Source organism: Natator depressus, chromosome 3, assembly GCF_965152275.1.
Source record: "Natator depressus isolate rNatDep1 chromosome 3, rNatDep2.hap1, whole genome shotgun sequence".
NCBI classification, from domain to species: Eukaryota; Metazoa; Chordata; order Testudines; family Cheloniidae; genus Natator; species Natator depressus.
This window is the reverse complement of record NC_134236.1, coordinates 91573857-91588218: the sequence shown is the minus strand read 5'-3', so window position 1 is coordinate 91588218 and position 14362 is coordinate 91573857. Positions and strand designations below refer to the sequence as shown.

General features: G+C 43.2%; 1 pseudogene; it reads right to left on the bottom strand.

Annotated features, from left to right (window-relative positions):
* Positions 1–10871, bottom strand: part of LOC141984506 (E3 SUMO-protein ligase ZBED1-like) — a 31310-nt pseudogene extending 20439 nt beyond the window's left edge.
* Between the last annotated feature and the right edge of the window lie 3491 nt (positions 10872–14362).

The following is a 14362-nucleotide window of genomic DNA, read 5'->3' as shown; positions in this document are numbered from 1 at the left end:
TAACTATGGTGGGGCCATAGACGGAACCCATATCCCTATCTTGGCATTGGAGCACCAAGCCAGCGAGTACATAAACCGCAAGGGGTACTTTTCAATAGTGTTGCAAGCTCTGGTGGATCACAAGGGATGTTTCACCAACGTGGGATGGCCGGGAAAGGTACATGACGCTCGCATCTTCAGGAACTCTGGTCTGTTTCAAAAGCTGCAGGAAGGGACTTTATTCCCAGACCAGAAAATAACTGTTGGGGACGTTGAAATGCCTATATGTATCCTTGGGGACCCAGCCTACCCCTTAATGCCATGGCTCATGAAGCCGTACACAGGCAGCCTGGACAGTAGTCAGGAGCTGTTCAACTACAGGCTGAGCAAGTGCAGAATGGTGGTAGAATGTGCATTTGGACGTTTAAAGGCACGCTGGCGCAGTTTACTGACTCGCTTAGACCTCAGCGAAACCAATATTCCCACTGTTATTACTGCTTGCTGTGTGCTCCACAATATCTGTGAGAGTAAGGGGGAGACGTTTATGGTGGGGTGGGAGGTTGAGGCAAATCGCCTGGCTGCTGGTTACGCGCAGCCAGACACCAGGGCGGTTAGAAGAGCACAGGAGGGCGTGGCACGCATCAGAGAAGCTTTGAAAACCAGTTTCATGACTGGCCAGGCTACGGTGTGAAAGTTCTCTTTGTTTCTCCTTGATGAAACCCCCCACCCCTTGGTTCACTCTACTTCCCTGTAAGCTAACCACCCTCCCCTCCTCCATTCGATCATTGCTTGCAGAGGCAATAAAGTCATTGTTGCTTCACATTCATGCATTCTTTATTCATTCATCACACAAATAGGGGGATGACTACCAAGGTAGCCCAGGAGGGGTGGTGGAGGAGGGAAGGAAAATGCCACACAGCACTTTAAAAGTTTACAACTTTAAAATTTATTGAATGCCAGCCTTCTTCTTTTTGGGCAATCCTCTGTGGCGGAGTGGCTGGCTGGCCGGTGGCCCCCCCACCGCGTTCTTGGGCGTCTGGGTGTGGAGGCTATGGAACTTGGGGAGGAGGGCGGTTGGTTACACAGGGGCTGTAGTGGCAGTCTGTGCTCCAGCTGCCTTTGCTGCAGCTCAACCATACACTGGAGCATACTGGTTTGGTCCTCCAGCAGCCTCAGCACTGAATCCTGCCTCCTCTCATCACACTGCCGCCACATTTGAGCTTCAGCCCTGTCTTCAGCCCGCCACTTACTCTCTTCAGCCCGCCACTTCTCCTCCCGGTCATTTTGTGCTTTCCTGCACTCTGACATTATTTGCCTCCACGCATTCGTCTGTGCTCTGTCAGTGTGGGAGGACAGCATGAGCTCAGAGAACATTTCATCACGAGTGCGTTTTTTTTTCTTTCTAATCTTCACTAGCCTCTGGGAAGGAGAAGATCCTGTGATCATTGAAACACATGCAGCTGGTGGAGAAAAAAAAAAGGGACAGCGGTATTTAAAAAGACACATTTTATAAAACAGTGGCTACACTCTTTCAGGGTAAACCTTGCTGTTAACATTACATACATAGCACATGTGCTTTCGTTACAAGGTCGCATTTTGCCTTCCCCCACCGCGTGGCTACCCCCTCAAGCCTCCCCCCTCCCCGTGGCTGACAGCGGGGAACATTTCTGTTCAGCCACAGGCAAACAGCCCAGCAGGAACGGGCTCCTCTGAGTGTCCCCTGAAGGAAAGCACCCTATTTCAACCAGGTGACCATGAATGATATCTCAATCTCCTGAGGATAACACAGAGAGATAAAGAACGGATGTTGTTTGAACGCCAGCAAACATACACTGCAATGCTTTGTTGTACAATGATTCCCGAGTACGTGTTACTGGCCTGGAGTGGTAAAGTGTCCTACCATGAAGGACGCAATAAGGCTGCCCTCCCCAGAAACCTTTTGCAAAGGCTTTGGGAGTACATCCAGGAGAGCCGCGAATGCCAGGGCAAAGTAATCCTTTCACATGCTTGCTTTTAAACCATGTATAGTATTTTAAAAGGTACACTCACCGGAGGTCCCTTCTCCGCCTGCCGGGTCCAGGAGGCAGCCTTGGGTGGGTTTGGGGGTTACTGGCTCCAGGTCCAGGGTGAGAAACAGTTCCTGGCTGTTGGGAAAAGCGGTTTCTCCGCTTGCTTGCTGTGAGCTATCTTCTTCGTCCCCAAAACCTGCTTCCGTGTTGCCTCCATCTCCGTGGAAGGAGTCAAACAACACGGCTGGGGTAGTGGTGGCTGAACCCCCTAAAATGGCATGCAGCTCATCATAGAAGTGGCACGTTTGGGGCTCTGACCCGGAGCGGCCATTCGCCTCTCTGGTTTTCTTGTAGGCTTGCCTCAGCTCCTTAAGTTTCATGCGGCACTGGTTTGGGTCCCTGTTATGGCCTCTGTCCTTCATGCCCTGGGAGATTTTGACAAAGGTTTTGGCATTTCGAAAACTGGAACGGAGTTCTGATAGCACGGATTCCTCTCCCCATACAGCGATCAGATCCCGTACCTCCCGTTCAGTCCATGCTGGAGCTCTTTTGCGATTCTGGGACTCCATCATGGTCACCTCTGCTGTTGAGCTCTGCATGGTCACCTGCAGCTTGCCACGCTGGCCAAACAGGAAATGAGATTCAAAAGTTCGTAGTTCTTTTCCTATCTACCTGGCCAGTGCATCTGAGTTGAGAGTGCTGTCCAGAGCGGTCACAATGGAGCACTCTGGGATAGTTCCCAGAGGCCAATACCGTCGAATTGTGTCCACAGTACCCCAAATTCGACCTGGCAAGGCCGATTTAAGCGCTAATCCACTTATCGGGGTGGAGTAAGGAAATCGATTTTAAGAGCCCTTTAAGTCGAAATAAAGGGCTTCATCGTGTGGATGGGTGCAGGTTTACATCGATTTAACGCTGCTAAATTCGACCTAAAGTCCTAGTGTAGACCAGGGCCTACAGAGCCAGTTTATTCCAGAGCCCTCCCATGCCTCAGTCTAAATGGAATTAGTGTTTGACATGCCTCCTGAACGGCTACAATTACTCCTGTGCTATACTCTCCCCTCATCCAAGATGATTGGAGAGTTCACTGCTTTATTGGCAGACATGATTCCCCCAAGTCCATTTGGAAAGATTTCACCAGCTTCCTCTCTTTCTCTTATTGGGGAAGATGAATTAAATATTAACTGTACTAAAAACACATCTAACTCTGAAGCACCCCGTTTCAGTTTCATCCTTCCCCCTATGCAATGAAGTTATGTGAAAAACCAGACCGAGTGTTTGAAAATCACTGAATTATGATTATGGAAAGCAGACACTGGAGGTTATACTCATTATATTGCTCTAGTTCTGACTACTATATCAGAGCTGGGTAATTTCTACATTTTCTTACATAAATGATTAAATACCAGTATTAAAAAACTCTTAAGGGCTTGTTACAAGCCTCCTTTGTCAACAGCCTAAATCAAATAACTTCTTTTTTTAAAAAAAAAAAAATGAAAAGACACTGACTTTTTATTGAGGAGTTTAAGGTTTGGGTTTTGCTCTTCATTTTCATTGTGAGAGCGAACATAAAGTTACTCATCTGCACTGATAGCCCTTTTCAATTTAGCAAAAAACTATTTTTCCCTTGCATTTTGACCAGAACTAAAATTAACATGGCAGTTTTTAAACAGAAATATACCTTATTGTACCAGGATCTTTTAAAAATGAAGCATAGTTCTGGGAACAGGGTTTGTTAGTTACTTACTTCTCAAATGACAGAACAGAGATCACAAAAAATTGTTCCTATGGGCCACACTTTCTGATGACTGAGTAGAAAATTTAAAACAAGAACTGTTTGAATCCACAAGACTCTGTATGTCAGCCCAAAAACAGTACATTTTTAAAATGGGATAAGTAACTAGGTACATACTGCAGCTGTTCAGGTTATCTGTTTTGCATTAGAATCCATGCAATCCCATTTAAAATATATCAGATAGCAGGTGAGGGCAGTCAGTGATGTTTTGAACATTCAGAAAAACTACCTTCAATAAAGACAGAGTCAGAATAAACCCACAGCTGACATCATTTATAGTAGTCTTGCTATTGGGGCTTTGGCTGCCTGCCAGAACTGTTTCAGTGATTATCAAAACCCACATTTCTGATTTCAGCAATCTGTATAGCATGCCAATTAAGTCTTCATAGACTTGGGAGTCAGATCTTGTGAGTGCCCAGCTCAGGGACAGACAAGGCATACTAAGCATGAAATCTCAAACATTTCTATTATTTTTCACTATGTAGGTTTAACCTTGCAGTATGAGGAGTCTAGAAGAGTCTTTTGTATTAAGCTTGCAGTCTGTTCAACTAATCTCACTAGATGTTCAGATAGCTTGATCTTGCATAATGCACAGCCTCTTGGCAAAATTTGCACTACTAGGAATTCTTACTTTATTTTCTATTCCAGAGGGAGGGGAGGTTTGACCACAAAAATGGGCCTCTGGAATTCCTCAGTTCTAAATCTTGCCTCTGACATAGCCCCCTCTGTGACTTTAGGAAAGCAAATAAGGTAATTATGTATTTCAAAGGGTATTTGAGAATTAATCAGTTTGATCTCAGCTGTAAGTGACAAATAGCACCCTGTGTTACACCTCCTCACTGAGAGACAAAATGCCTCCTGCAGCTTCTTGGTGCATAGTAGAGGTGTGCCCACCTGCTACACCTCTTAAAGGTGGCCAGTGTGGGTAGGTGAGAGCAGCGCCCCAGTAAGACAGAGAGAGAGGAAGCTGGTAAACTCTTTCCAGATGGATTTGGGGGAATCATGCCTGCCGATAAAGCAGTGAACTCCCCAGTCATTTTGGATGAGGGGAGAGTATGGCACAGAAGTAACTGTGCTGTTCAGGTGGCATGTCAAACGCTAATTCCATTTAGAAGGAGGAATGGGAGAGCTCTGGGATAAACTGGGTATGTAGGAGCTGGTGGCTGTTCTCTTCCATTAATAAGAGCAGTTGTCATACTTCCCACCTCCATTGGTGTGGCCTGTGCCAAAGAAGGGCAATAGCAGGGAGCCATTCCTGTGCTGGGGTGTGGGGGGCTAGGGTAAGCATCAGGGGTATAAACATGCCTGGCAGCTGAATTGGACTGGCTTTTTCCATGCCTTGGCACATCTGCATAGAGGCCATTCGCAATCTGGCTTCTGCTGTTTTTCCATGAGCTTGGAAAATAAAAACCACTAGATATTATTTTCATACCCAAAGGTTTAAAAAAAAACAAACTACACAACTGTTTGGCTTGTTAGAGTTAATGAACTGATTGACAGAACTGCAGAGCTCTCTATTGAAAGAGAGGTTCTGATGTTAACAGTGTAGTGTTGCTTCTCATCATCCATGCTTCAGTCAACAGCCATACCATTCATTGTACCACCCAGTGATTGATACCACCCAGTGCTTGACAGATTTGGTCCACTTGGACTAAGCCAAGACCATCAAACTTATTTGACTCAGAAGCAGAGTGTAAAACTGCAGATGCAGAAAATTGGACTTAAAAACTACTCAACTCTGTGAAGAGATCATAAACGCAAGATTAAAGCTTTAAAATAAATGCAAAAGCCATCTCCTGCATTAGGTATTTCTCAGTTATGCCATTTTAAATTCTCACAAAACAACAACAGAACAGGCCATGTCTGCATGTTGATACACTAACCTATGCTGAAGCTCAGCAAGTAATTAAAAAAAAACCCTCTAGAATGGAAAACCAGATACCAGCATCTAATACTGAGTTGGGAATCAATATTTCCTTCCAAGAAACTACTACAATAGAATCTTACTAATCTGTAATAATTACTAGTGTCAATCCAGTTTAGCATTTTGGCTAAGGAAAGGAAGGAGTGAGAGCAGCAGGATAAGGACAATGGACTTCAAAAAAGAGGACATTAACAAACTCAGGGCGTATCTACACATGAAGAACTGCAGCTGTACAGCTACAGCGTGTCTGATGAAGATGTTTTATGCCAACAGGACAGAGCTCTCCCATCGGCATAATAAAACCACCTCCACGAGCAGCAGTAGCTAGGTCAGTGAGAGAACCTCCCCCACCAACATAGCACTGTCCATACACCAACATAAGTGCTGGTGTAGCTTATGTCACTCATGGGGGTGGATTAGTCACACCCCTGAGTGACATAAAAGTTATGCCGACATAAGCTCGGGTGTAGACATAACCTCAGAGAACTGGTAGGTAAGGTCCCATGGGATGAAAATCTAAGGGAAAAAAGTTCAGGAGAGCTGGCAGTTTCTCAAAAAGACAACAGTAAAGGTGCAACAGCAAACTATGCTGATATGAAAGAAAGATAGGAAGAACAGTGAGAAGCCAATCTGGCTCCATCAGGAGGTCTTTAGTGACCTGGAAGTCAAAAAGGAATCCTACAAAAAGTGAAAACATGGACAGATTGCTATGGATGAGAATAAAAGAATAGCACAAGCATATAGAAATATCAGAAAGTTTAAGGCACAAAATGAGTTACACCTAGCAAACGACATAGAAGGCAATAAGAGTTTCTATAAATACATTAGGAACAAGAGAAACAAAGAAAAGTGTACGTCCTCTATTTAATGAGGCCGGAGTGCTAACAATGAATGATGTCAATAAGGCCGAGATGTTTAATGCTTATTTTGCTTCAGTCTTCATTAAAAAAGTGAATGGTGACCAGTTACTTAACACAATTAATATTAACAAGAGGGAAAGAACACAAGCCAAAACAGGGAAACAACAGGTTAAAGAATATTTAGGTAAGTTAGATATATTCAAATCTGCATGGCCTTCAAGCACTTAAGGAACCCTCTGAAGCAATCTTGGAACTGTTAGTGGAAGAGTAATCTGAGAATTGATTTAGGGCTTGTCTACCCTTACAGCACGCAGGTGCACTGCTGTAGCTGCACCGCTGTAGCACGTAGTGAAGGCTCTACCTATGCCGACGGGAGAAGCTCTACCGTCAGCACTCCACCTTCCTGGGAGGTGGTAGTTATGTCTACGAGAGAAGCCCTCCCATTGATATAGCGCTGTTTACACCAGGCGTTTGGCTGGTATAACTGCGTCACTCAGAGGTGTGGATTTTCCACACCCCTGAGCAACACAGTTTGTAGTATGGACTAGGGGTAAGACAGTCTGCTCTTAAATATTTGCTGAAAAGTAGAAGTAGGCCGAGACATCTGGGTTTTCAGTTAGAATTAGTAGGTTGAGGATTACTGACCTGGAATTAGTGAGTTCTAAGGTGCTACTGAATAAGAAAGCAAAGACTTTTTTTTTCTTTTATGCACACCATTTAAGGTTGTTTAAATCCAGAACCTAAATTCTTAACCAAACTCTGGGCGATACATATACATTAGCCATCTCCTTCCAACTCCAGGGTTATTGATCTTGAAATAATTCATGCCCCTGCTTTCTGCACAGGTAACCCACACAGTACCTGTATATGCCCACTACTTTAGCTATTTGTTGTTGTTTTTGGAATAAGCAGAATCGTTTAGGTAAAAGTTCCATCATTTTCTTTTTCAAATGGCTTAGTTATCTGGCATGAAGCCTGACATCTTTTGAAGCCTTGTTATCTTGTAAAACCAGAACAGCAACACAGATGGTACAATTTCCCAGCACGCAAGTCACAAGATTCACAACTCAGAGTTATAAATGGCAAAAGACTGTTGAAATCCTTTTTTAAATTATAATGAAATTATCAATGCTTACAACAAAAAGGTCCTTTTACTTACTAATTCACAGGCTCTGGGAATAGTGTTTGTTAGTTAACTACTTTCTGCAGAACATGCTATTTTTGATGTGACCTCTAAAAAGGGGAAGCGGAGAACAGAACAGCCATCAACCCTCCTGACTTTAGCCTTCTAAAAAAATTGATTTTTGGGAGTGTAGTGAATTAAAAACAAAATAAGACCAGATATTTGCCACCCATGCACAACTGTTTTGAAATATACAGAGTGTGAGAGAGAAGTTACTTGACAGTGTCCCCTTTTGTGTCTGAACATCTTTAAACTATAGTTCTCCAGTAACCCATTGCCTAGTATATCCTATTTTAATGAAAGTTTTAGTATGGGCACCAGCTCACTGATCCAATAGCTGTTATGCTAGGGAGCAGGATTTTATCCCTCACCACCTAGATAGCAGGGGCTGAAGAAGATTGCAGAGCCATCTAGCTCAGCTCCCGGGAAAGGGAGAGCTTGGTGTCACTATGTCACTTTAGCAATTCCCTTTTATGGATTTGTGGAGTAGCAGTGAAAAACTCCAGAGGAAGCTGCATCTTTTCCAACAAGTGGGGTGATATGCCAAAAACCCTTTGCTGTTGGGTGTGGTCAACAGTTTAAGACTCCTTTCTCACCCCCAACCAAAATTTTAAAATAAGAGTAGGATCAAGATCTGTCCCACAGAGCATTACCCTTTGTCTTTTTCATCTTCTCTAGTTATGCTCCAGAATCAATGCAAGAGAAGATTCACACATGAAGAAGCTGTGTTGTATTGTCTGGATCTCTAAATACACAAATAGCAGATATCAAACTTTTCCGTCTGACAGGCCTGAATCATTCCCTCCTGGGTTACATACAGTTAGGTCTCCATACTATACGACACCATAGAGATTCTGCAAAATAAAGTGGCAATTTCACAGATAATTGCCATGTCAGAATACAAACAATTTAAAGTCCTAAAGCGTGAATGCAATCTACATGTGCTTGAATAAATCAATTAATAATGCACTGAAATGATCACCAGGTTTCCACATAACAAACTTGATTATCCACTTCCAAAGTCTGAGCGCTACAGTAGCCAAAGCCAATTTAGAGCCTTAAGTCACCATCCTATACAATCACACCACCACAAGAGAGCACTTGTTCTGAAAACTGGACTTAGTTAAGCTTTTCTTTGCTGGACAGGTACTTGTTGGAACAGTTCATTTCCAAAACTTCTGCACACTTTCATTCTAAAAAAAATTACAATCACCTTGAAACAAAACATCAGTGAGAAAAGCAAAAGTTCGCACAGATTTAATTTTTGTTGCAGTGCAGTGGCCACAAATCATGGCAACGTTAGCCTTACCCAGTGGAGAAACCATGTTAGAGAAAAATGTAGGCGCTCTCTCCACAGCATTCCTACTCCTTGCCAGTCTGGGGAGCTCACTGACTTGTGTGACAATATATGCCACTTACCATCAAGCTAGCTACCCAGATTTGTCATTTTAAGAAGTGCTTTTTTTTCCTTTCTAGTCCAACCACACTATGGGTAGATCCCTTCAAATGCACGGGTATCTGCCTTATATCCGTGGACCATTTTTGCGGATGGCAGCTCGGATGCGGATACAAATTTTGTATCTGCGCAGGGCTGTGCGGCACACACTGACCAGAAAGGAGCAGGTGTCACCCACCCTGCAGGCTCCAGCTTGGCTCTCTGAATCATGCAGCAACGGGGATAGCCTGCTGGGCATTCTGGGAGTTGTAGTCCCCAGCTTGCTTGGATGGAAGAGGTAAACTACAACTCCCAGAAGGGAGTGAGCCAAGCGCCATTTTGAAAGAGGTTTGGTTGTAATTTAAACTAGCGGGCGGCAAGGACATGTGCTTTGAAGAGAGTAGTTACCACCACTCTTGGCCCGAGCTGGGGCTGCATGCATTACAGCCCCCACAGCTGCATAGGGGAGTCTGAGTCCACCGCCACTGGGAGGGCACAGCTCAATACGAGGGCTCAGGATTGTAGCCTTCCTATCCAGAATGGGAACGGAGGTACTGTGGGGGCAGAGCAGGCGGCGGAGCAGGAGGTCTCTGGGGAGAAGTGTGGGGGGGTTGGGGATTGAGAGCTTAGCACAGCCTTGCATCACTGCTGCGCAGTGACCTGTGGAGCTGTTTGGAGCCCTGAAAATCCACGGATATCTGCAGCCGCGGAGGTGGATATCCACGGACAACTTTTACGGATTGGATGCGGATACACATTTTTGTCTCCGCGCAGGGCTCTGGGATCAATTCTGCAAATGCTGAGCACCCTCAATTTTCAATAACTTCACTAAGAGTTGGGAGAGCTCAGCTACTCACAGGACTGATCAGCAACCATCTCTGGAGCCCTACATATCTATTTGTGATCTTTAGAACATGAGGTGCCTTATATTCCTGTGGAAAAATTTACACCAGCTCCAGAGGGCATGGGAGAAGAGATCAGCTTTGCTTAGGGCTGAACGCTCTGCCACAACAGTCCTAAAAACAAATGAAGCATTCTGCTTATTTACGGCCTAGATGCTTCTTTCTGTCTGCAATATATTGGATTTTGTTTTACCCAGGTTCTCGACCCCTTTGGCCAATCTTCCATTCGAGAAACGGTCTGTAACATGAAGAAGAAGAAAAAAAAAAGATACTGAACATCACAGCCTGTACTTCCCTAGCAGGAAACTTTACATTTGGTGCATGTTAGCCACTAAAGACAGATTATCTGCAGATGTCTGGTACATGTATGAAAGATTCACCAAGAGGTAGGGAAATAGCTACAGGAGTCTGAATTTGCAGTGCTGACAATGCAGCCAGGCCATCCCTTCATGGCCTTATTATTAAAGATATTAGCATGCAGAAATCAAACTGATACACTGAGCCGCTTCAATATTTTTTTCATTTCACAGCAGAAAGTAATTTTCTGCTAGTACCTTACAATGCATTCAGTAAGTGAGGGGAGGGATACCTCCCTCCACGTCTCTGTCAGTTACTCCATCATTATTCCACTTACCAAGGCATAAGGCATCTTACTTTGCTCCTCTTTCCATTCCCTCCCCAGAATTCTAGCAATTGCCAAATCCTGTTCATTGTTCTTCCTCAACATTGCAAAAATCTGCCTTTCCTTGTCTACATCCAAAAAACTTGCCCATGTCTTGGTCATTTCCCACCTCAGCTACTGAAATCTGCCTCCCTCTTGCCTGTAACTTCTTAATTCACTCCACGCCAGCCCATCCAAAATCCTGCTGGCAAAGCAATCTTCACCACCACTGACCATGCAGCTCTCCTCATCAAATCCCTTCACCCCTTTCCATAATCTTCTGTATCAGGTTAAAACAGAGTTGCTCTTTTGGGTAGTTCGATCGTTCTCTGTGTATCTGGGCCATGTAGCTGCGCCGTAGGCCCCTAAGTAAGCAGCTGAGACAGGTTTGTTTGTTGGTGTCTTGGTAAGGGCCACTTGACTCTGATCTTTGGACTTTTAATTAACCCTGCTGTTTAAAATCTCTGAGTGGTCAATTGCTCCCTCATCATGAGGGGCAGAGCTGAGCTAAGCAGGGAGACTTGGTATAAAAAGTTACTTGCTAGAAGAACTTGAGAGCAGCAAACAAAGGCAGCTAACAGGAGAGTTTTAAATGGAGATTGGAAAGGGAGCACGAGAGGCTTTCCTTCCAGGTCCAGCTCTATATTCAACTCCATAATGACCACCAATGAAACAGTGGTTGAGACCTGCAATGCATGTGCCATGTTTTCTTTCGTGCTTGAGGGCAGAAGGGACTTTCCTGTATATGAAATGCAAGTTAGCAGGAGCGCTGCAAGAAAAGATTTGTGGATTGGAAAGGCAGGCGGAGATGCTGTAGAGAAGCTGAGCAGTTCCTAGACAATCAGGGTTTGGGAAACATCAATACCCCAGGTTCAAGGAAGAATAAAACTGGCCACCAAGAAGTAGGAGAGAGAGGAACTCAGAGAGGAGGCTGGGCAGTTTGTAACCACCAGAGCCAAGGGGTCAAGGAAGAATTCTACGTGTCTGGAGACAGATGAAAATAGGCAGGCTGGGGCCACCAGAGCAGGGCCACCAGAGAGAAGAGGATCAGGAGGAATTCCAAACTGCTAGAAGTTTCCAATCAATACCAAGTCCTCAACATAGAAACTATGGAAGGTCTTTCTGAAGATCCAGCTGATCCAAGGGCCCAGAGAGATGTACAAGGCACATCTGTATATGACTCCTCAGCCTAACCTGTAAGAAAATCAAGCTTACCCACAAAGAGACCTCCAACGAGCCATGGATGACAGTTGATCCTTGCTGGAGATTCTACACTAAGCAGAATGAAACAAACATTTTGCAAGAGACAGAAAGACAACATGATGGTGTACTGTGTTCCTGGAGCTGAGACATGACACATCACTCTAAGATTGGATAGGCTTTTGAAGTTGACAGGCCAGTATGTACTGGGGATTATTCATATAGGTAATAATGACACTGTGTCATGGGATCTCTCACAGATAACAGACAACTTCTGGATACTCAGAAGGGTGCTGAAAAAGAACATCCAAGGGAGCTTCTTGGAGATCCTTCGTGTCCCACAAGCAAAGGAAGACAGAAGGCAGAAGATTTTGGAAGTGAACCACTGGCTAGGTAAGTGGTACAGGTTGGAGGATTTGGGTTTTGTGGAATGTTGGTCCACCAGCTATGGGGAGAGAGGCAGTATAGTTTGGATGGCCTCCATCTCAGTAGAAGGGGGACAAAACTTCTAGGCGACAGACCAACTAGCTTAGTGAGAAGGGTGTTAAACTAATAAAAGGAGAGGGTAAAAAGAGGGAAGAAATGAGTACTCAGCACAAAAATCTAGATGTTGAGAATAAAATTAATCAAGGAACCTAATGACATGCAGAGAATAAATTCTTTAGGTGCCTATACACTATTGGTAGAAGCCTGGGTAACAAACAAGTGGAATTGGATTTACTCACTTATGCGCATAAATTCAATCTACTTGATATTACTGAAACCTGGAGGGATGATTCATATGTCTGGAATGTTTAAAATGAATGGTTACAACCTATTTAGCAAGGATCAAGTGGGCAAAGGGGGAAGAGGGGCACTTTATGTAAAAAATGGCCTGTTCCCAAATCACTGCTAACTTTGAAGAAAATTATCTTGAAAGCTTTATGGATCGTTGTCCTAACGGATAAAGTACCAAGCATTAGCTGGTGTCTGCTACAGGCCACCAAAGCACACAAAGGAACAGGTCTCATGCTGACAGCACTAAAACAACCTTGGATTTTCTAAATATTACAGATAATATAGTCTCAAAAAGCATTGCATCTAACATGGAGGAATTCTATATCTGACTTGTCTTGACAGATAAAGAGGAGGTGATCACAGAACTAAAAATTAGTGCTAATTTAGGTGCAAGTGATCATGACTTGATCACATCTGTTATATATACACCCCCACACATACTTGGGACTTTAAAAGGGCCAATTTCACAAAGCTGAAAACAATTATAAGCTAAATAAATTGGGAGGAAGAATTTAGATCAGAAGAGTGTGTATTATAATTGAAAATTGTTTAAGAACACTTTTGTTGCCCAAAAAGCCACAAACTGAGGAAGAAGACCATACAATTTACAAAAACTGACCTGCTTAGAGGGAAAAGTAATTGGTATTGGCCAATTACTACATAGAAATAGTAGAATTATCAATATAGAATAATCAATATAGAATAATAGAATTATCAATAATGATGCAGAAAAGGCAGAAGTGTTCAATAAATATTTCAGTTCTGTATTTGGGAGAACAGCCAGATGATGTAGTCATACCATATGATAATTACAATCTTTCCATTCCACTTGTATCTCAGGAAGATGATAAACAACAGCTACTGAAGTTAGACATTTTTAAATCAGCAAGTGCAGATGACTTGCATCCAAGAGTTTTAAAAGAGCTGTCTGATATCGCTGGACTGTTAGTGTTGATTTTCAGTAAGTCTTGGAACACTGGAGAAATCCCAGAATACTAGAAGTAAGTTAACGGTATGCCAATATTTTAAAAGGGTAAATGGGATGATGCAGCTAATTACAGGCTCAGCTGTCTGACATTGAGCCTGAGCAAGATAATGAAACGGCTGATACAGGACTCAATAAAGAATTAAAGGAAAGTAATATAATTAATGCTAATAAACACGGGTTGATGGAAAATAGATCATATCATACTAACTTGATATCTTTTCACCCCCATAGATTCCAAAACCAGAAGGGACCACTGTGATCATCTAGTGTATCTTGTATAATACAGGCCATAGAACTTCTCCAAAATAATTCCTTTTGAACTAGAGCATATCTTTTAGATAATCTTGATTTAAAAATTGCCACTGTTGGAGAAGCCACTACCACCCTTGGTAAATTGTTCCAAAGGTTAATTACTCTCACTGTTAAAAATTTACACATTTCCAATCTGAATTTGTCTAGCTTCAACTTCCAGCTATTGGATCATGTTATACCTTTCTCTGCTAGATAGAAGAGCCCATTATTAAATATTTACTTATATTTAATACTTATAGACTCTAATCAAGTTATCCTTTAACCTTCTCTTTGTTAAGCTAAACAGATAGAGCTCCTTGAGTCTATTACTATAAGGAATGTTTTCTAATCTTTAATC